The sequence below is a fragment of the Stomoxys calcitrans genome, chromosome 2 (genome assembly GCF_963082655.1).
Source record: "Stomoxys calcitrans chromosome 2, idStoCalc2.1, whole genome shotgun sequence".
NCBI classification, from domain to species: Eukaryota; Metazoa; Arthropoda; class Insecta; order Diptera; family Muscidae; genus Stomoxys; species Stomoxys calcitrans.
This window is the reverse complement of record NC_081553.1, coordinates 83,171,979-83,195,674: the sequence shown is the minus strand read 5'-3', so window position 1 is coordinate 83,195,674 and position 23,696 is coordinate 83,171,979. Positions and strand designations below refer to the sequence as shown.

The window sequence follows — 23,696 nt, the reverse complement described above, 5'->3', positions numbered from 1 at the left end:
AGCTAGGGGGAAGGACATTTTTTGGATGTCACCATTTGAGATGATTAAGGTCTTTAATCCATAGAAAAAGAGCTGCTAAATAGATTGTCACATCTTTAAGCAGCAGAGCGAAATTATATTTCAATAAAATTAGGAGATTCAGGCCGAGCTGGTGGCGGGTAACTTAACTGACCTGTACTGATCCGAGGAATAAACCGCAATTGCCAAATCGCACTCAGAGATTAGATAAGAATTTATCAATGCTACACATTGCCCTGCAATGTAGACCTATTAGTGACGCAAGCTATATCTTCTTAGAATGAAAAGGGTAACAGTTTAGTCTGGAAAAATCGATATAAACATTTAAGAGAATGATAGCCCAACTAACTGAATGCCTGGGCTCAAATCAAAATCTACACCGCTTAAACAAAACAAGTAAGAGCGTGCTAAGTTCGGCCAGGCCGAATCTCTATATACCCTTCACCATGGATCGCAGTTGCCGAGTTCTATGCGCGGTATCTCTTCTTAGGCAAACAAAGAATATTGAATAAGAACTGTTATGCCATTGCAGTCCGATTCGGACCATAAATGAACTAAATTCTGAACACTGTAGAAGTCATTGTGTAATGTTTTAGTCCATTCGGATAAGAATTGCACCTTGTAGGGGCTCAAGAAGCAAACTCGGGAGATAGGTTTATATGGGAGCTGTATCAAGCTATCGATCGGTTCAAACCTTATTAGACACGTTTGTTGCAGGTCATAAGAGAAGCCGTTGTACAAAATTTCTGCAAAATCGGATGAGAATTGCGCCCTCTAGAGGCTCAAGAAGTCAAGACCCAAGATCAGTTTGTATGGCAGCTATATCAAAACGTGTGCCGATTTGAACCATACTTAGCGCAGTTGTTGGAAGTGATACCAAAACACCACGTACAAAATTTCAGTCAAATCGGATGAGAATTGCGCCCTCTAGAGGCTCAAGAAGTCAAGACCCAAGATCGGTTTATATGGCAGCTATATCAAAACATAGACCGATTTGAACCATACATAGCGCAGTTAATGGAAATGATACCAAAACACCACGTGCAAAATTTCAGTCAAATCGGATGAGAATTGCCCACTCTAGAGGCTCAAGAATTCAAGACCCTAAATCGGTTTATATCTGAGACCCCATAAAGTATATATATTATTGTCATGTCATTTTAAGTCATTCTAGGCATGTCCGTCCATCTGTCCGTCCGTCCGTTTGTCGAAAGCACGTTAACTTTCAAAGGAGTAAAGCTAGCGCCGCTTGAAATTTTTATTAGTGTAAGTCGGTTGGGATTGCAAATGGGCCAAATTGAGCCATGTTTTGATATAGCTGCCATATAAACCGATCTTCCTGCTTGGCTTATTGAGCCTCTAAAGGTCGCTATTATTACTCGATTTGCCTGTAATTTTGAAGGTGGTGGTTTTTCATGACTGTTTTTGTTTTTTTTTAAATTCATTCAAAGAACTTGACGAATGCGATCCATAGAGTATATAAGATTCGGCCCGGCCCAACTTAGGACGCTTTTACTTGTTCGTTAGTTTGTTTGTCTGTGCCGTGTAGACTCAAAACAGATGGTAGAGCGTGAGCCCCGGTGAAAATAGGGTAATACATTTTTTGGTATCCGAAGGAGGGGGGGGGGGCGGACCCTCCCCCTTACCCTAAAATTTCAAAAACGCCAAATATCGAAGATGGGTGCACCGATTTAAGAGAAATTTCGTATACCGCCTTATGGTAACCCAGAAACACAAAATTGGGATAAAACTTTGGGCTCAAATATCCTGGGGGGACGCCCCACCCAAAAACCCATCTAAACGGACATGTTTGCCGATTGGGACAAAATGGGTATCAAATGAAAGGTATTCAAGAATAAAGTACAACTCGATATAAAAAGTTGACACCAAGAGTTTTTTTTGGGTGGGTGGGGCCGCCGCACATCTCGAAAATGACATATTTAACGATTGGGGCGATATGGGTATCAAATGAAAGGTAATTGGATGTAGAATACGAATCTGGTACAAGAAATTGTGATAAGGTGCCTTCGGGACCTCCCCAATGCCAAAACTCCCCAAAACGAGCATGTATGATCAAAATCACAAACTGGGTATCAAATAAAAGATTTTAGGGAGTAGATTATGAATCTGGTATGCCACTTAGAACAAACAGTCTGGGGATCGCCTACCCACTAAATACCCTTCAATGCAACACAGGTCGATCTGCACAATATGGGACTTAAGGAGAAGGTCTACGACAGTAAGGTACGAATCTGATCCATGGATCTTCCCCCTTTTCCCAATTTTCAAAAACCCTAGATCTCGGAGATGAATGCACTGATATAACTCAGAAACACAAAATTAGTATAAAACTTTGGGATAAAATAATCTGGAGGAATGTTCCATCCCAAAACCCACCGAAACGGACATGTATACCGATTGTGCCCGTAGTGTCCCAAGTGAAAGGTATTTAAGCGTAAATTTCGAACTTTGTACAACAATTTGGCCCCAAATGTCGAGGGGAGAAGACTACGGGATAAAATTGGATTTGAATGAAACGTTTTTGACAGTAGAGTAGGTATTTGAGATTAACCAAGGACCAAGCACAATACAATACATTTATATCGCGACAATAAGGTAAAAATGCAAATTTTCTTATATCAATGAGTGAAGTGCGATTAAATTTTAAGCTCAATGATAAGGGGCCTCCATTTATTAGCCGAGTTCGAACGGCGTGCCGCAGTGCGACTCCTCTCTGGAAAGAAGTTTTACATGGCATAGTACCTCATAAATGTTTCCAGCATTAGGAGGGGAAAACCACCGCTGACAAATTTTTCTGATGGTCTCGCCAGGATTCGAACCCCGGCGTTAAGCTTCGTAGACGGACATGCCATGCGGACATGGAAAAAGTCTTTGACAAGCATCCGAGGGACTGACTCCCAAACGTAACATGTACGGCAGACCGATGTAGAGTAAAAATTTGATATCCAAATTGATGAAAATATACTGGCGACTACCCAACCCAAGAAAAGACCATAGGCGACCGGGACAAAAAAAAAACATCAACCGAACATATATGTCGTTTCGGACAAAAACGGACATAATAAAAGGTTTGGTTGGGTATCTTACGAATATACTTAACAAATCAATTTGTAAAAACAAGTAAAAGAATGCTAAGTTCGGCCCGGCCGAATCTTGAAAACCCACCACCATGCATTCTGCTAAAATATGGGAGCTATATCAGGTTATAGACCAATTTGGACCGTACTTGGCCCACTTATTGGAAGTCAGAACAGAACACTATGTGCAAAAATCGCGGTTTGTAAAGGCTAAAATTGTCAAATCGGGAGATCGTTTTATGTGGGAGCTATATCAGATTATAGACCGATTTGAGCCGCACTTGGCACAGTTGTTGGAAGTCATAACAGAACACTAAGTGCAAAATTTCAGGCAATTCGCACAAAAAGTGCGTCTCATAACGGCTAAATATGTCAAATCGGGAGATCGGTTAGTATGGAAGCTATTGTATATCTTCACCATATTAACGTAACGTAATATTAACATAACGCTATGTGTAAAATCTCAGCCAAATCGGACGAAAAATTGCGGCTTACAGGGGTCAAGGAGTCAAATCGGGAGATTGGTTCATATGGGAGCTACATTCAAATCTGAAACGATATGGCCCATTTGCAATTCCCAATGACCTACATCAATACGAAGTCTGTGCAAAATTGCAAGCTGCTAGCTTTAAGCGTTCGCCCGCTACCGTGATTTCGACAGACGGACGGACATGACTAGATGGACACAGAATGACGAGGCAATACTTTATGGGGCCTTAGATCAATATATTGAGGTGTTACAAACAAAATGACTAGATGAGTATACCCCATCTTATGGTGCTGTGTATAAAAGGCAATTTTAGGATGTAGCGAAGCTAAACCGATTACCTTGAAATATCCACAGATTGAGAAAGTTGGTCTGGAAGGAAACATAAGCTATACGGACGGACTCTCCCCACTTAACCCAAAAGTATCACCCAAAAATAAAAGTATACCGATAGGGACAAGATGGGACTCAAATGAAAGGTATTTATGAGTAGAGTAGAATTTCATATTAAAAATTGGGTCCATGTAACTGAGGGGCCGCCCCAACCCCAAAAACCCCCTGAAATAGATTTATTGGAGATCATGACAATATGGAACTCAAATGAAAAGTATTCAGGAGTATATTGCGGATATAGACAGAAGGAAGGAACAGGCTTTATAATTTGTTGATATCGGAAGAGGGCGGACCCTCCCCCGTTACCCCAAAAACACCACCAAAATCAAAAGTGGACCGGTAATGACAACATGGATATCAAATGAAAGGTATTGATGAGTAGAATGTGAATATGGTATTAAAATTAAATTGGGTCCAAGCACCAAAGAAGTCGCCCTAACCCCAAAACTCCACCAAGCAGACAAATTGAACCTTCATGTCAATATGGGGCTCATATGAAAGGTACATTACGAATCAAGCATACGAAATCAGACTGAAATATATGGGGGTTACACCAACCCCCAGAAAACGCCACAGATGAGCATATTAACCAATTATGACTATATGGGTCTCGGTTTGTTGTTTGACTCAAAAACGGCTTAACCGATTATCTTAAAATTTTCACAGATTGTGTAGGTTGGTCTGAAAGGAACATAGGCTATGTAGTTTTTTGGTATCGGATGGGGGTGGACCCTTCGCCCTACCCCAAAAATAGCACCCAAAATCAAAAGTTGGCCGATAGGCACTATGTGGGTATCAAATGAAAGGTATAAGAGACTAGAAAACTATAATCGTATTAAAATTTTGGGTCCAAGTACCCAGCGGGACACCGAAACCCCAAAACTCATATAAACAGAAATATTCGACGTTCATGTCAATATGGGACTCAAATAAAAAGTATTTGGCAGTAGATTGCAAATATGGCATATAAAATTAGGTCCGAGTAATTGGAGGTCGCCCTACCCCCAATGGGCACATTAGCGACCATGGGTATATGGGACTCAAATGAAAGGTATTTGGGAGTAAATTACGAATTTGACATTGAAATTCCGTTCAGGACTAGGTGAATAATATGTCAAATAGGTTAATTGACCCATTATGACAATATGGGACTAAAATTAAAGGTATTTAAGAGTAGAAAACGAACCTGACACCAAATTTGGGAGCCAAGTGTTGAGGGAACGCCCTAAATCCCCCCTAAGCTGATCTTCATTTCCGACTATGGCAATATGGAGCTCAAATCAACGGTATTTTGGAATAAGGAACGAATTTGATATCTATTTTCAGGGCAAAATGCTTGTGGGCGCCCCATCCCCAAAACTCCAAACGACTCACGTTTATCGACCGTGGCAATTTGGGGCTCATATTTGAGAGATAATATCGATATTTGAGTCGAAATGTCTAAGATGCCATCCCTACTCTAAAAAGCACTTCTCATTACTCTAATTTCCAAAAAAAAACACAGCTTTCGGAGATTGGTAATGCGATTCGTTCGAAATTTTTTTTTGCACTCTTACCTAAAACAAAACATAGGAACAGGAAATTTTACAAAAGTGGTCATAAGAGACTCAAAGGAAAGGCATTTGGGCGTAGAGTATAATTTTGCCTATGAACCGAGCAGGGGCAAACTTCTCACACATCAAAAAGTGCTTTCCGATTCAAGTTTATTTTATAGCCAAGTCCGAACGGTGTGCCGCAGTACGACGCCTCATTGGGGAGAATTTATAATACCATGAATGGCTTGGTACCTCGCAAATTTCGTCAGCAATAAGAGGGGATAACCATTGCTTTAAATTTTTTTCGAAATTCCCGCCAGGATTCGAACGCAGGCGTTCAGCGTCATAGGCGGACATGGGCTACAGTGGTCCGAATCCGACAATCACATTCAGGGCATTAGAGAGTTAAAGAATGCGCAGCAGTGCGGGCCCGGTTCGGCTAGTTTTACTATAAAGACCGATTTTGCAAACATTTTTCCTAGAGTATTACTCTAAAAAGTGTCTTTTCGATTTTATCCCACTGTGCGTCGATTGTCATTAAGCTGAAACTTGAAACTGACAGCACTCATTGATATGTGAAAAGTTTCAAATTTGCAAACAGGGTATTCAACTGATTCTCAATGATACTAACATCATTTTTATACCCTCCACCATAGGATGCGGGTATACTAATTTCATCATTGTGTTCGTTACAACTCGAAATATGCGTCTAAGACCCCATAAAATATATATATTCTTGATCGTCATGAAATTTTAAGTCGATATATATATATAATTTTTTTTTTGTGTAGGTCGGTTGGGATTGCAAATGAGCCAAATCGGTCCATGTTATAATATATGACACATAAACCGATCTTGGGTCTTGACTTCTTGTGCGTCTAGTGGGCGCTATTCTCGTCGATTTGACTGAAATTTTGCACGTAGTGTTTTGGCATTACTACCAACAACTGTGTTAAATACGATCCAAATCAGTTCATAATCTGGTATAGCTATCATATAAACCGGTCTTGGATCTTGACTTCTTGAGCCAATAGAGCGCATAATTCTCATCCGATTTACCTGAAATTTTGGATGAAATGTTTTGTTATGATTTCCCATAACTGTGCTAAGTATGGCGCAAATCGATGCATAGCTGCCATTTAAACCGATCTGGGATCTTTTAATTTTTGGCCTCTAGAGGGCGCAATTCTCATCCGATTTGGCAGAAATTTTATACAACGGTTTCTCTCATGACCTTCTACATAAGTGTCTGATATGGTCTGAATCGATCAATAGCTTGATACAGCTCCCATTTCAACCTATCTCCCGATTTTGCTTCTTGAGCCCCTACAAGGCGCAGTTCTTATCCGAATGAACTGAAATATTACACAAAACCTTCTACAATGTTCAGCATTCATTTATGGTCCAAATCGGACTATAACTTGCTTATAATAGTTTTTGATTTGTTTAAGTATTTTTTTTAAATTCAGTATATGCTCTAATTTACTATCCACTCTCTCTCTTTCTTTGCAGGTAAAAGAAAATGGGGATGAACATTTTTTTCAGTCCTTCAAAAGGTAATTTTGTTACGGCTGAGCACCTACAAACAAAGCCATGGTTTACAGCTTCAGAATTTTATGCCACATACAAATTTGCCAAGTAAAACTGCAACACCTGGTTTCAGGTATATAGTGCACCGCTGGTATGTATGAAGGGCTGCCATTTTATATATTTTTTCCTGAATTGTGGCGTATGGCTCAGTAAAGATTAAAATTGAGTTTTATTGTATATCAGGGAGCCCACAATATCTCCTCAAAATACAAGTCCCAATTTGGTTCCTTTCCAATTGCTATATGTTCAGTGAAGTGACGTTGTTTTTCCTATTTGCAAACATTCAATCTTAAAATAAGATTGATATAAATCTTCTTAAAATGTAAAACAAATAAACAATATGTAGGTCTATCGTTATGAATGTAAATAATAATCAATAAATAATTTAAATGAAAACAAATTTTTATTATTTGTACATTTTCCAAAAAGCTTTAACATGGCTGTTGACAATTCACAAAACTTTGAGAAAAAATGCTTAAATTTAATATTTACTATTAAAAGTGGGGGGGGGGGCGAAGATGGAAAATATTTATATATTTGCTTTATCTAAAAGCACAAACCGTAGTTCACCAAGCTTCCTTTGGGAGGAGACCTACACACACAAACAAACACCCACATGCAATATCTAGGGTATGCTTATGTCGTCGTTTCAGTCTCAACAACCACTGCGAACCATGAGCCTCAAATATGTTGACATATTCTTGATGACACAGTGGCCCATGAGAGATGAAGACGAAAAAAAAAAACACTCTGCCATGTGCTGGTTATGCTGAGACTTCTTGAAGATTTAGCAACCCACCTTTTACACACGAATTCTTAAACATCAGAATTTACTGCCACACAACGCACCAACTAAAGGCCCGCATACACCAGCATGAAGGACACGTACAAATTTACATGATGGCAAAAACTCGAGACGAATGAATTGCTTGGTGAGTTTATGCGGTTGTCGGATTTAAGGGAACATTTATCAAAGTATTCTACTTAAATAAATTAATTTCACCATTCTCTCTACTCTCTCTTTGATTGTGTGGGTGGTGAATTTTTGCGAAAACGACTTATTAATTATAGTTTATGGTGTTGAGCAGAGAAAAATGCTTGTCAAGAAAGTGCTTGCAATAAAATTCGGAATAGGTGGAAATGTCCATAATTAAATGGCATTTGGTATATTGGATTAAATGCTTCATTAAATGCATCGTCACGTAGTCTAAGAGGGCACATAAAGTGGTCCAAGGAAATTTGTCATTAAATCCCTATCGAGAAGGCCGTATGACGAAGACAGTGGGAGAGTGAAAAGTAACAAGTCTGTTATGGACATGTGTGATAATATGGGACAGAATAATAGGATAATATGGTAAAATGATCAGAAAAGGAAGCTAAAGAAGATCGACATAATTATTAAGCTTTCAGCAATTAAAAAAAAAAAATAAAACAGCAAAAATTAAATATTGTTGAAATGTTCAGAGAACGTTAAGTTTCGATTAAAATATGTGCAAAAATAATAAGTTGATGGAAAATTCTATGAAAGTAAAGTTTTGAGGAAATTTTCTTTGTAGATGACAATAAAAAACCTAAGTCATCTTATATATAAAATTCAATTTGTGTTTGTTTGTTTGTATGTTTGTTTGTGGGTTTATAAATTTTGTTTGTTCCGTATAGACTAAAAAACGGCTAAACCGATTTCTTTGAAAATTTCACAGATTGCGGGGAGTGGTCCGGAAGGAGACATAGGCTATATAATTTTTTGATATCGCATTTGGGGCGGACCCTCCCCCTCACCCCAAAAGTACCGGCCAAAAATAAAATTGGACCGATTGGGACAATATGGGACTTAAATGTTAGGTATTCAAGAGTAGAGTAGAAATTCCATATTAAAAATTGGGTCCAAGTAATTGGGGGGCCGCCCCGACCCCAAAAAACCCCCCAAACTAGGTTCATTGGAAGATAATGACAATATGGGGCTCGAATGAAAGGTATTCGGGAGTAGATTACGAATATGGTCAGGAAGGAGGAAAAGGATTTTTCGTTTGTTGATATTGGAATGGGGCGGACCCTCCCCCGTTACACCAAAAACACCTATTAAAATCAAAAGTGGACCGATAGGGACAATATGGGTTTCAAATGATATGTTTTGGGGAATAGAATACGAATATGGTATTAAAAATTGGGATCAAGTCTGCGAGGGGTCGTCCATCCTCAAAAACTCTCCCAAACAAACATATTGGACGTAAATATCAATATGGGACTCAAATGAAATGTATTCGCCCCACCCCCAAATGAGAATATAAATCGATCATAGCTAGATGAGCCTCAAATGAAATGTATTTGATAGCAGATTACGAATATGACATTAAACTTTGTGTCCAAGAATCTAGGTGGTGCTTTACCATAATAGAAGTTGGTTCCAAGTACCTGGCCCCAAAACCCCTTATAATAGGTTTATTTGACGATCATGACAATATGGGACTCAAATCAAAGGTATTCGGGAGTAGATTACGAATGTGATCAGGAAGTAGGAATAGGCTTTATAATTTGTTGATAACAAAAGCGGGTGGACCCTCCACCGATACCCCAAAAACAACACCCAAAATCAAAAGTGGACCAATATGGACAATATAGGTATCCAATGAAAAGTGTGCGGAAGTAGATAACGAAACTGGCATACAAATTCATGTCGAAGTATAGAGGGTCACCCCACTCCCACAAAAATGCCCAAAGTGGGCACATATGCCAATCACGGATATATGGGACTTGGTTTGTTTGTTCCGTATTTTCGAATATTGTATAGGTTGGTCTGGAAGGAATCATAGACTTTATAATTTTACGGTATCGGAAGGTGGACGGACCCTCCAAAGTTACCCTAAAAACACCACCCAAAATCAAAAGTGCACCGTTAAGGACAATGTGGGTATCAAATGAAAAGTATGCGGGAGTAGATAACGAAACTGGCATACAAATTCAAGTCGAAATATAGGGGTTCACCCCACTCCCACAAAAACGCCCAAAATGGGCACATAAGCCAATTACGGATATATGGGACTCGGTTTGTTTGTTCCATATAGACTGAAATACGGCAGAATCGATTTTCTCGAAATTTTCGCAAAGGCTATATAATTTTTCGGTGTCGGAAGGGGGACGGACCCTCCATCTTATACCAAAAACACAAGCCAAAACTAAATGTGGACCGATCGAGATAAAATAGGTATCAAATTAAAGGTATTGGAGAGTAGAATACGAATATGGTATTAAAATTTGAGTACCCATCGGGCCGCCCCAACCCCAAAACTCCCCCAAACAGACATAGTGGACGTTAATTTCAATATGGGGCTCAAACGAAAGGTATTCGGGAGTAGATATCGAATCTGGCATACAAAATTAAATCGAAGTATAGGGGGTAAAATAAACCGATTTTATTCTTAAAAGTTTCATAGATTGTGCACGGTTGTCTGGAAGGAAACATAGGCTATATAATTGTTAGATATCGAGTGGAGGCGGATACTTCCCCTTACCCCAAAAACGCCACCCATATTCGAAAGTGGTCCGATGGGCACAATAAAGGTATCAAATAAAAGTATTGGAGACCAGAAAACGAATATGGTATTAAAATTTGGGTCCAAGTACCCAGCGGGCTCACCTCCCCCAACCGCAAAACTCTATAAACAGATATATTTGAAGTTCAGGTCAGTATGGGACTCAAATGAAAAGTATTAGACAGTAGATTACAAATATGGCATAAAACATTAGGTCCAAGTAATGGAAGGTTGCCCCCAAATGGGCATATTAGTCGACCATGGCTATATGGGACTCAAATGAAAGGTATTAGGGAGTAGATTACGAATATGGCATTAAAATTTGCGTTTCAGTCTAGGTGGCGATTTTCCTACTAAAAATACGTCAAATGGGTTATTTGACCCATTATGACAATATGGGACTCAAATGAAAGGTATTTGAGAGTAGAAAATGAATTTTATATCCAATTTTAGAGCCAAGTGTTTTGGGGTACGTCCTAAAGCACCCTTAAACTGAACTTCATTTCCATTGGGAATAAAGAACGAATTTCATATCAATTTTCGGTGCAAAGTGCCGGTTGCCGCCCCAGCTCCAGAATACCCTCCAAACGGTTCATATTTACCGGCCATGGCAATATGGGGCTCAAATTAAAGGGATTTGGAAGTGCAGCACGAATTTGATATCCATTTTTGAGTCGAAATGTCTGCGGTACCATCCTTCCCCTAGTGAGAACACCAGGAATCGAGAAAGGGATCAATTCAATGCAAATTTCAATTAAATGCAGCGTGAATTTGATATCCACATTTGAGTCAAAATGTCTGAGGTGTCATCCCTTCCCTAATGAGAGCATTACCCTTAGAAAGAACATTACCACCAGGAACCGAGAAGGGGCAAATTTTCACACATAAATGAGTGCCTTCCAATTCAAGTTTAAACTCAATGATAAGGGACCTATTTTTATAGCCGAATCCGAACGGCGTCTCGCAGTGTACCTCTTTGGGGAAAATTTTCTAATGACCATGCATGGTATTGTACCTCGCAGATGTCGCCAACATTAAGAGGGGATAAACACCGCTTGATCCGATATTCTCGCCAGGATTCGAACGCGCTCAACGTCATAGGCTACAATGGAAAGAATTCGATATCCGCACTCAGGGTAAAGTGTCCCTACTCTAAAAAGTTATCGGAAAGTTAGAGAAGGCGCAGCGAGTAGGCCCGGTTCGGTTAACGATATTTAAAAAAGTCTGAAAAAATTTTAAAATATTCTATTTCGATAAATCTCTCTCCAAAAACAAATTTTGACATCGACAACATTTTTAATGGCATGGATGAAATATTCTACGAACTTTAAGTTTTGTTTAAAATTTGTGCAAAGATAAAATGTTGATGGAAATTTGCATGAAAATAAAAACAATGAGAAAATTTTGTTTTAAATGACAGTAAAAAAATGTAAGGATTTTTTTATAAAAATAAAATACGATTGTATAAAAATAAAATGTCAAAAAAATTATATTTTGACAAAACTTTTTTCCATAACCAATGCTGACATCGACAACAATTTTGATGTGAATCGTTAATTGTCATTAGGTTTGGCCAGGTCGGACTTTCGATACTCACCACCTTGAATATGCATATCAACCTAATCATGTCAAGTCAGGTGAAAAATACACCACTTGTGATACCTTAGCACCACTTATGATACCTGGACCAAACTCGCCAGGGATGCCGAGGATTCTAACACAATTCACTGTCCTGGACCATAAAGCGGAAAATTGAATAATATGGTAGCTATACTCAAATATACTCCAAGCTACATCTATGTAGGATGTGTAGGGGTCAAATGCAACTCATTGTACCAAAATTCACATTAAATCGGTAGATCGGTACATATGACAGCTATATATAAATAAACACCGATATGGTATAATAAACACCGATATGGTACTATATAGTGCCAAATTTCAGTGAAATCTGTTAACAAATGTGTCTTTTATGGGTTTAAGAACTTAATTGGGTTGCCCAATTACTTTTTGGGCAACCCAATATATGGCAGCTAAATCCCAATATAGTCCGATCTGGACTTTAAGCGGCCTAACACAACTCATTGTGCCAAATTTCAGCGAAACCGTATAATAAATGCGCCTTTACAAGAATATTAATCAGGATATCGGTATATGTGGCAGCTATATCCAACCATAGGCCGATCTAAGCCATATTTAACCGGTATGCTAAAGAGCTTTATTTGCCTGTGAAAAGATACCGGGCAAAGAACTTGACAAATGCGATCCATGGTGAATGGTATATAAGATTCAGCCCAGCGGTTTTTACTTATTAAGTTTAATATCACGAGTGTAGTCACAACCGGCAACCTTGGATGATTTCATTTATTTATCAATAAACAAGTAAACACCGACTAAAGTCGAGTGTAGCCGATTTTTTGAAACCCTTTACCACAAAGGACTTGCAGGCGTTGAATAAATAAATATCTCAGTAAATATTTAAATACATATAACTCAATCTAAATCGATTATGATCAAATCGATTAACATAGTATACGTCGAAACAAGTAAAAGCGTGCTAAGCTCGGCCGGGCCGAATCTAGGGAACCCACCGCCATGGATTCTGGTAAAATATGGAAGCTGAATCTGGTTATACACCGATTCAGGCAGTACTTGACACAGTTGATGAAAGTCATAGCCGAACATTATATGTAAAATTTCAGCCAAATTTGAAAAAATCACGGCTTGTAAGAGCTCCAGAAGTCAAATCGGGAGATCGGCTTATACAGGAGCTATATCAAGTTATCGAACGATTTAGAGGGCATTGGGTTATTTTAGCAGTTATTGGAAGTCATAACAGAACACCGCATGCAAAATTTCAGCCAAATCGGAAAAAAATTGCGGCTCAGGGCCAGGGGCTCAAGAAGTCAAATCGGGATCTCGGTTTATATGGAAGCTGTATCCAAATCTGAACCCATATGGCCCATTTGCAATCCCCAACGACCTACATCAATATCATATACCATATCATATGCAAAATTTCAAGCGGCTAGTTTTGCGCGTTCGACCGCTATCGTGATTTCAACAGATGGACGGACATGGCTAGATCGACTCAGAACTTCGAGACGATCAAGTATATATGTACTTTATGGAGCCTTAGACGAATATTTGGAAGTGTTAAAAACGGAATGGCTAGATTAGTATACCCCGATCCTATGGTGGTGGGTATAAAAAAAAGATATTTATATACCCACCACCATAAGATAGGGGGTATATCATTTAGTCATTCCGTTTGCAACACATCGGAATATCCATTTCCGACTCTACAAAGTATATACATGATCGTTGTAAACAATTTAACAATGTCCGTGTGTCTGTCCGTCCGTCCATTTGTCCGTCCATGTGTCCGTCAGTTGTAATCACACTACAGTCTTAAATAATTGAGATATTAAGCTAAAATTTTTGCACAGACTCGTATTTCTTCCTTACGCAGGTTAAGTTTTTGAATAAGTCAAATCGGACTCTATTTGAATAAAGCTCCCATATAGACCGATCTGCCGATTTAGGGTCTTAAGCTCGTAAAAGCAGCAGTTTTTGTCGGATTTCGCTGAAATTTGAAACAGGAAGTTGTACTAGGGACCCCGATATGCAAACCGAATATAGCCCATATCGGAGCATATTTACATATAGCTGCCTTATAGATCGATGTGTCGGTTCAGGATCCTAAAACCGTAACAGGCGCATTTATTATCCGATTTCACTGAAATTGAAAATAGTGAGTTGCTTTAATCTTCTTGACATCCGATGCAAATATGATTGAGATTATCTTTAGATACAGCTGTCATATAGACCGATCTGCCGGTTTAGGGTCTTAAGCCCATAAAAAACGCAATTATTACCCGATTTCGCTGAAATGTGAAATGGTAAGTTGTTCTAAGCCTCCCAACATCCGAAATAAATATGGTTGAGATCAGACTATATTTAGATATAGCTGTCATATAGACCGATCTGCCGGTTTAGGGTCTTAAGCCCATAAAAAACGCAATTATTACCCGATTTCGCTGAAATTTGAAATGATGAGTTGTTAGAAACCTTCCATCATCCGACCCAAATATGATATGGATCGGACTATATTTAGATATATCTGCCACATAGACCGATATGCTGATTGAGGGTCTTAAGTCCATAAAAGCCGCACTTAATACCCGATTTCGCTAGAATTTGACACAGTGACTTGCATTAAGCCTCCCGTCATCCGACTAGCACATGGTCCAGATCAGCCTTAATTTAGATATAGCTGTCATATAGAGCTATCTTCCAATTTGTGGTCTTAATCCCATTAAAAGCGGATTTGTTTCCCGATTTCTCTGAAACCGTGACTTGTATAAGAGTTCTCGGGACCTCAATCAAATGTGATTCAAACCAGTCATATTCAAGCAATACAGGATATATTTGAGAATCGTGCCAAATTGCGTGCGAATCGTTGTACAAATTATGGGAGCTTTATCCAAATCTGCACGGATTTCGACCAACATCTTAATGTGGTCAATTCCAAATTCCTACCTGTACTTTCTATATACAAATTGACATGGACATACAGACGGACATAGCTTAATCGAATTAGAAAGTGATTCTCACTCGATTCGTATACGAGGGTTGCCTTTTATATTTTGGGATTGGACAGCAATTTTGTTGCAATCTGCCAACTGACAGCTCTATCGTAAGGCATAAAACTTTTGAGGTTATATGTACTAAGAATGTTTTGACATACGAGCGCTATTTGTGTTGTTTACAGTAACTTAATAATAAGAATCTTCATCTCGCCCAAAAAATGGAATTTAACTGCGAACATTATCTTGCGATTATTTTTTACAACTTTCGACGTGGATTAACCCAACACCAGTGCATCGATGAATTTAATTAAATTTTTGGCGATGAAGCTCCATCAAGGACCAGTGTTTTTCGATGGTATGTTGAATTCATCCGAGGTCGTAGTTCACTTCAAGAAGAATTTAGTGAAGGTCGTCAAAAATCAGTTGTTGTTCCAAAAACCATTGATGATGTGTCCCAACTGATATTGCAAGATAGTGATGTAACCTATCGTGAGATTGAGACAACCTTAGGCATTAGTGGGACCAACAAACATTCATTGTTGCATGAACATTTGACCGTCAAAAAAATTTTTTTTGTGTTGGATCCCACACAGTTTGTCAATCGCTCAAACAAGAGCTCGTTTCGATTGGTCGAAAGAAATGTTCCAAAAATACGAAACAACTGCATTCTTTGAGCACTCAAAACATCGATTTGATGAGTCATCCGCCGTATACTCCTCACTTGCCACCGAATGACTTTTTTTATTCCCGTACGTATAAAATAAAATAAGAGGTCAACGTTTTTCGACACCTGAAGAAGCGGCTGATGCGTTCAGAATGCATGTTTTGGAGATACCTTAATCAGATTTGCAAAAGTGCTTCGACAATTGGTTCAAACGCATGCAAAAGTGTATAGATCTTCAAGGGGAATATTTTGAAAAACAATAAAGCAATTTTCGATGATTAATATTTGTTTTTGTTCTCTAATCCCGAAATATAAAAGTCAACCCTCTATCACAGTATAATGCCCTGTACCACTGCAGTGGTGTAGGATATAAAAACAAACAACAATTTGGACAAGAATATTTTAAAAAACTTTTCGTCAATACTTTGGAGGAGGGTAAAATTTGGGCAAAATGTTTAACAAAATTAATTTAAATTTGTTTGTCTCGAAAGTAGAGTTTCAACGATACACAAACATATGAAAATATGGGGTATGTTTTTCTCATCCTAAAAACTTCTGTTTAATGAATCTCGAGAATATCCCCATTCTTTTAAAATCTTTTTAAATTATCTACAGAGGCCAAGTTTGTCTTCTCTATAGCAACATACATTTACTTGTATTGTATCTCTTAGTAATGTAAAGAAAAATTCCAAAGTTTTTTTTTTGTCCAATCATTGCCATGACCACTACAGTGGTTATGCGGTAATTCAAGGTCATCCTTAATCGATCTGCCTTAATTGCAGGCCGGTCGCCTGTCTGTATGTGTGTGCCTGACCGTCTCCTTTTGTATGCTTGCATGCCATCGCTTTAATATTCGCTTATCATTGATTATGATAAATGGTCCCACAGTTATTTGTTGCTTTAAGTCTATTAACATTTGATTTTAGTTTTTCTTCCACCTTCCACTCGCACCCCTCAATGAACGACTTAATTCATCGCTAAGGAGAATTTAATACAATAAACACACAAAAAGTAATGATGGCTCATTGTTTAAGGCCCCCATAGCCCCGCGGTTAGTAGACCGGTACTGAGGATTGAGTGTTAATGGAAGATTTTTCTCTCTCAGTTTGCTTTTTGCGAATAATCGATTTGAGTTTTCTAAACTAACCATTAATTGAGAAATGTGGTTGCAACGTTCTAGAAGAAAATTGTCGCCTCACTGTAAACTGACGACAATAAAATCCAATTAAAGAGGAAGTGGCACTGTCATCTAATCGTCTGCTCTTTCATTTAATTGATGTTAAGTTACAAGGTTGTAAAATGGTGTAAAACATAATAAAATCACCCCGATGTTTAAATAAATTTGGTGTGAATTTATATTAAATTTTCCTCCTGAGAAAAAGATTTTTTCAGAGGCGCCGAAAAATTATTGTGAGAAAATTTCATTGAAGATAAAAACAAAAACAAGTAAAAACATCTTAAGTTCGAACATGCCGAACTTTGGATACCTACCACCATGGATAAGTTAACTCTCCTCCTAAAAATTTCAGCGCATTCGGGCGACATTTATTAAGGCCCTAAATTGGGATTAAGGCCCTAAATTGGAAGGTGTATCGGTGTATATCGGTGTATTTGGCAGTTATAACGTACTATCGTCTGATCTGGACTTATTCTGGTCTGATAACGGGAGGTATAATACAAGTCACTGTGTCAAATTCCACCGAAATCGGGTAATAAATGGAGCTTTTGTGGGCTTAAGACCCTTAATCGGCAGATCTGAAACATATCTGAGTCGGATGTCGGTAGGCTTTAATCAACTCACTATTTAAAATTTCAGCGAAATCGGATAATAATTGCCTCTGTTAAGGGCTTAAGACCCTTAACCGACATATCGGTCTATATGGCAGCTATATATAAATATGGTCTGATATGGGCCATATTCGATTGAATATCGGGGACCCTAGTACAACTTCCTGTTTCAAATTCAAAAAACGGGCTTAATACCTTAAATCGCAAGATCGGTCTATATAGCAGCTGTATCCGAATATAGTCCGATTTGGCACATTCAAGAACTTAACCTGCGTAAAGAAAAAATATGAGTCTACCCCATAAAGGAAAGTTTGGGACAGCCATATTTGTAAGAGACACAAATTAATGGATCTGGTCCTTAACGCAGAGGTCGACATGTCCGCCTATGACGCTGAATGCCTGGGTTGGAATAAAACGCCATTTTAGTCAAAATCGAGCGAAACATATATATGGAAAATATACGCAAATTTTAACCGATTTCTATGAAATTCACCAGTTATGTGGGGAGGAAAATCCCTCGTGAATAATTTCGTGAGAATTGGTAGAGAAATGACGATGTTATTACAATCTCACGAACATTGAGAGAGTGGGGAGGAAAATCCCTCGTGAATAATTTCGTGAGAATTGGTAGAGAAATGACGATGTTATTACAATCTCACGAACAACTCTCTCAATGTTCGTGAGATTTTAATAACATCGTCATTTCTCTACCAATTCTCACGAAATTATTCACGAGGGATTTTCCTCCCCACTCTCTCAATGTTCGTGAGATTGTAATAACATCGTCATTTCTCTACCAATTCTCACGAAATTATTCACGAGGGATTTTCCTCCCCACATAACTGGTGAATTTCATAGAAATCGGTTAAAATTTGCGTATATTTTCCATATATATGTTTCGCTCGATTTTGACTAAAATGGCGTTTTATTCCAACCCAGGCATTCAGCGTCATAGGCGGACATGTCGACCTCTGCGTTAAGGTGGCGTTCCCAGTTCCTTAATGGAATGTTCATGGACAAACTTGCATTGAATGCATGGGTTAAAGTTGATTCTATATAAGCCGATATCCTAATTATACGCACCACCGTGGGGGTATACTACTCTAGTCATTGGGATTGTAAGACCTCGAAATATTCGTCTAAGACCCCATAGAGTGAATATATTCTTGATAGTTTCCACATTCTCAGTCAATCTAGCCATGTCCGTCCGTCTGTCGAAATCGCGATAGCGGTCGAACGCGTACAACAAGTCGCTTGAGATTTTGCACCAACCGATCTCTCGATTTGACTATAAACCGATATTTTGATTTGACTTCTTGAGCGGAAAAAATTGGGACTTTCCAATTTTTTCCGATTTAGCTGAAATTGTTTATGTAGTGTTCTGCTATTACTTCCAACATCTGTGTTAAGTACGGTCTATAACCTGATATAGCTATCATATAAACCGATCTCCCGATTTGACTTCTTGAGCCCTTACAAGTCGCAATTTTTATCCGATTTAAATGAAAATTTGCAATTAGTGTTCTGTTATGACTTTCAACAACTGTGCTAAATCGGTCTATAGGCAGGTAAATCTCCCATATTTTAGCAGAATGCATGGTGGAGGGTTCCTAAGATTCGGCCCGGTCGAACTTAGCACACTTTAAGTTGTTTTTCTTTAATTTTCGTTTAAAATATAGGTTATAGGAAATTAACAAGAGTATCGATATTGCGATCTCTTGGGTCTCAAGAAGAAACATCTATTGAGAGATATTTTAATAAATCCAACTCAATTTACCTGTGCAAAATTTCGAGCAGCTTGCTTTACCTTTTTTGTCATTCCGCTTGTATTATTATTCAAGTGCTCGACAGACTCCAATTACTCAACGTCCCAAGAAACGCTGCAAAAGCCCTTGTCCACCTGTGTCTACTGGGACATCATATGCCTGTCGTGGTAATGTTCCGTCTTTTGGTCAACTGTAAGCCACAGCATCAGTCCACGTATATTTGCGTGGAAGGTAAAAAGGGTCTACCCTATAGTGACGATAAAAGTCCCTGGCGGTCGTTTTTGCCAACACGTTTTCAAAAGTTTCCTAGGTTAAAGCACTTTCTTAATTTTTGATAAAACGCATTTAGCCCATTTTGTCACAAAACGGAGTTAACATCAGCCTGCGAAAGGGTTAGTCAAGTGATCCCGTAGATATAATGGCAAGTGTAGGGGAAATAGTGCGGAGAGAGTTATTAAAGCTACGTCTAAATAAAGGGTGATTTTTTGACCATTATCTTTTTGACAACAGCTCACGCACGTTTCGTGTTTTGTTTCACTGTCAAACATCTTCAGCTTGGTCTATAATTTAACCATGAATAGTCTTACAAACGAACAACGCTTGAAAATATTGAATTTTTTTATCAAAATGCATGCTCTGTTAAGAAAGTTTATAAGAAGCATTGCAAAAGCTACCAATGCATCCAGAAAATGTCACAGTTTGGTGCGGTTTATGGGCTGGTGGCATCATTGGTTCTTCAAAGATGATGCGAATCGTAACGCAACTGTGAATGGTGAGCGCTATCGTGAGATGATATTCAACTTTATTTGCAAGAGCTTGACTTGCATGATATGTGGTTTAAACAAGACGATGTCACATTCCAAACAGCACGCGTAACAATTGACTAATTGAGAGGCGAGTTCGGGTTAACTGGTCGCGAAGATCGTGCGACTTAACTCATTTAGACTATTTTTTGTGGGGCTATGTTCAAGCTCATGTCTATACAGACAAGCCCACTTCAATTGAAGCATTGGAAGACAACATTCACGAATTTTTTCGCAAGGTACGGGCCGAAATATTGGAAAGAGTATGCAAAAATTGGATAAAGTGGATGGACCATTTGAGGCCCAGTCACGGTCAACATTTGCATTAAATAATTTTCAAACATTAAATTATATGGACAGTACTACTGATAAAGATTGTATGTTTTTTTCTGAATTTTATGTGTGTGTGTGTTTCTTTTTTTTTGAAAAACTTTCCTATAGCTCTTAAAAAATCACCCTTTATATCCGTTAGTGTTTTGAGTGGTGCCTTTCATACACAGGAGCTTCTTAGCCTTGCACTCGCATCTCGGTCAGGAAGTGTCCTCGTCATGTCATTAGTGCACGAGTCATGTCTCCCTAACCTTACCAGCCATCATTCTTTTCTTGTAAAGGGTGATTTTTTTGAGGTTAGGATTTTCATGCGTTAGTATTTGACAGATCACGTGGGATTTCAGACATGGTGTCAAAGAGAAAGATGCTCAGTATGCTTTGACATTTCATCATGAATAGACTTACTAACGAGCAACGCTTGCAAATCATTGAATTTTATTACCAAAATCAGTGTTCGGTTCGAAATGTGTTCAAATTTTGACAAATTTTGTTCAGCGATGAGGCTCATTTCTGGTTGAATGGCTACGTAAATAAGCAAAATTGCCGCATTTGGAGTGAAGAGCAACCAGAAGCCGTTCAAGAACTGCCCATGCATCCCGAAAAATGCACTGTTTGGTGTGGTTTGTACGCTGGTGGAATCATTGGACCGTATTTTTTCAAAGATGCTGTTGGACGCAACGTTACGGTGAATGAACACATTTCGAACCGAACACTGATTTTGGTAATAAAATTCAATGATTTGCAAGCGTTGCTCGTTAGTAAGTCTATTCATGATGAAATGTCAAAGCATACTGAGCATCTTTCTCTTTGACACCATGTCTGAAATCCCACGTGATCTGTCAAATACTAATGCATGAAAATCCTAACCTCAAAAAAATCACCCTTTACCTCAAACATAGGAGCCACAGAGCAATTGTTTACACATTTGTTCCATCTGCCTACACCCCCTTCCCTGTGACCTGCATCAGAACGTGAATCACGTGTGACTAGAATAGCCAGCCTAGTGCCCGGTGTCTCTCAGACAGGATCCATTGATCAAGAGTTCGTTCAATTCGTCACGGTGACCTAATGCTTCAATCTTGCGGTGAGTGAATTGTGTCATTGTAACTTGAATAGGTAGAGTTTTGTCCGATGTCAGTTAGATACAGCATCCACTCAACACAACCACGTTACCCCGTCCGCACTCATGTCCCAGTGTTCTGTCACATCATCCTCGCCACGAATGAATCTGGTGGCGGTAGATTTCGCTGAAACTTGGAACCAAGAGGTCTTTTGACATCCATGCCAAATGTGATCTCGATATTGGGTCTTATAGCCATAACAGGAGCAATTACTATCCGATTTCTTTGAAATTGAAAACATTGACTGGTAAAAAGTCTTCCGACACCCAAATCGAATATGGTAGCTGTCATTTAGACTGTCTAAGGCCCATAACAGCCGCTTTTGTTACCGGATGTTAAACTGGGACATGTATAAAGCTTTTTGGCATCTCAACCGAATATGATCCAAATCGGTCCATATTTGAATATAGCGGAGTTATAATAAAATGAGTGAGCAACTTCTGCACGGTCGATCTTAGTAAGCTTTAACTTAAAAAAAAAATTAGATTCATAAGTTAACAAGAGATAACTTTACAGTTAACTTTCATTAAATCAATATCGGAAACGTATTAAAGAACCGATTTAAACCTTTTATAAAGGATTTATCTTAAAGACAAAACAAGTAAAAATGAGCTTAGCTGGATCGGGCCGAACCATCCACCATTGATCGCATTTGTCAAGTTCATTGCACGGTTTCTCTTAAGGGTAGAAAGTAAAAAGGACCTAGCAACAGCCAAATCGTGAGAATTGCGCCCTCTAGACGCTTAGGAAGTAAAATCGGTTTAAAGACTGGTTCAGACCATACATTGCAAACATTTTTGAGGCCGTAGGAGAAATTATGCAAAATTTTCAGCCAAATCAAGAATTCTATTCGGGAGATCTGTTTATATGGGGTGTTTATAAAGATATCCACAATGTCTTTCATCGAAGAGGAATGTTGCTCGATGTTGTAATTTTAAGGGCAAAAATAATATGTTTATGTATATTGCCCTATTAAGCTTTGAAAAATATTCATTGTAATGGTAACGGGGCGGGAGCGGAGGGGAAAAAAGGCTCCCGCTCCGGATCCCTGATCAGTATATTGAGCAGCTCGGACGAGTGTGGATCGTAAACTCGGAAAGTGGACATCTCTAAAGTTACGGTACAAAAATGTGGGTATGTTCAATGACAAAAATCATTAGAGCAACAGACAAATGACTGCCAGGTACAAGAAAACACAACAAGAATTTCTAAGACACATACATTGCTTGATAAAATTTACGCGATAAAGAAATATCCATCAGAAAAAAGGTATTTAAGTGTGCGAAAACAACAACAACAATTTTTTTTATTTATAGCATAACGAATACAGCAGATCATAACACAAAACCATAACGGAGTTGTGCGAAAATGGAGGGCTTTAACATGTTCTATTTCTTCCAAGAATTTAACACAAGAAACATGTACTTTTATCGTAAACAAAGGCCAATGCTCTTAAGAAAAGAAGTTTACTTGGCGAACATTTCCTTTATGTCAAATGAAATATTTTTATGCGTGTAGTTTAGTATACACCTCAGGCAATGATGATGGGTATGAAAAGTTAGTATACCCAAATTTTTGGGCCGAGTGAATTAGAAATCTACTCGAAATTTAAATATCAAACAAATTTTGCCACATCTTCTCAATTTTCTATTTCCCTACGCTATCTATACCTCTTAAGCTATTGCAAGTTGCAGATGTATTCTATGAATTGCTACAACTACCGCCAGCTTTTCTTGGTGCTGTGTGAATGACAAAACTTTGGATTGCTATTGCTTTTTAATGTCAGAATGGCGGAAGACCCTCAACATTTCTCTCATGTGGAAATGTGTAACACGTTTCATTCGGTCTGTATAACCGCATTAACCACCTGTGTTTACAATTTAATTAAGATCCAAACCTTCGTGCGCGGGGGAGATGTTAACAATTATAAGTGAAGAAAAAAAAAAAGAATGTACTATTTTTGCCAATGCCATTGCCACCA

General features: G+C 38.5%; 1 protein-coding gene across 3 annotated transcripts in view; it reads left to right on the top strand.

Moving 5' to 3' along the window:
* Positions 1-23,696, top strand: part of LOC106084836 (5-hydroxytryptamine receptor 1) — a 537,578-nt gene that overhangs the window by 78,981 nt on the left and 434,901 nt on the right. The window contains exon 1 of one of the 3 annotated variants that reach the window (XM_013248767.2): positions 7,080-7,212. The exons of the other annotated variants lie outside the window; for them this stretch is intronic. The gene's annotated coding sequence lies outside the window, so the exon portion shown is untranslated. Of the gene's footprint in view, positions 1-7,079; positions 7,213-23,696 lie in introns of those variants that run through there. 3 annotated transcript variants of the gene reach the window in all.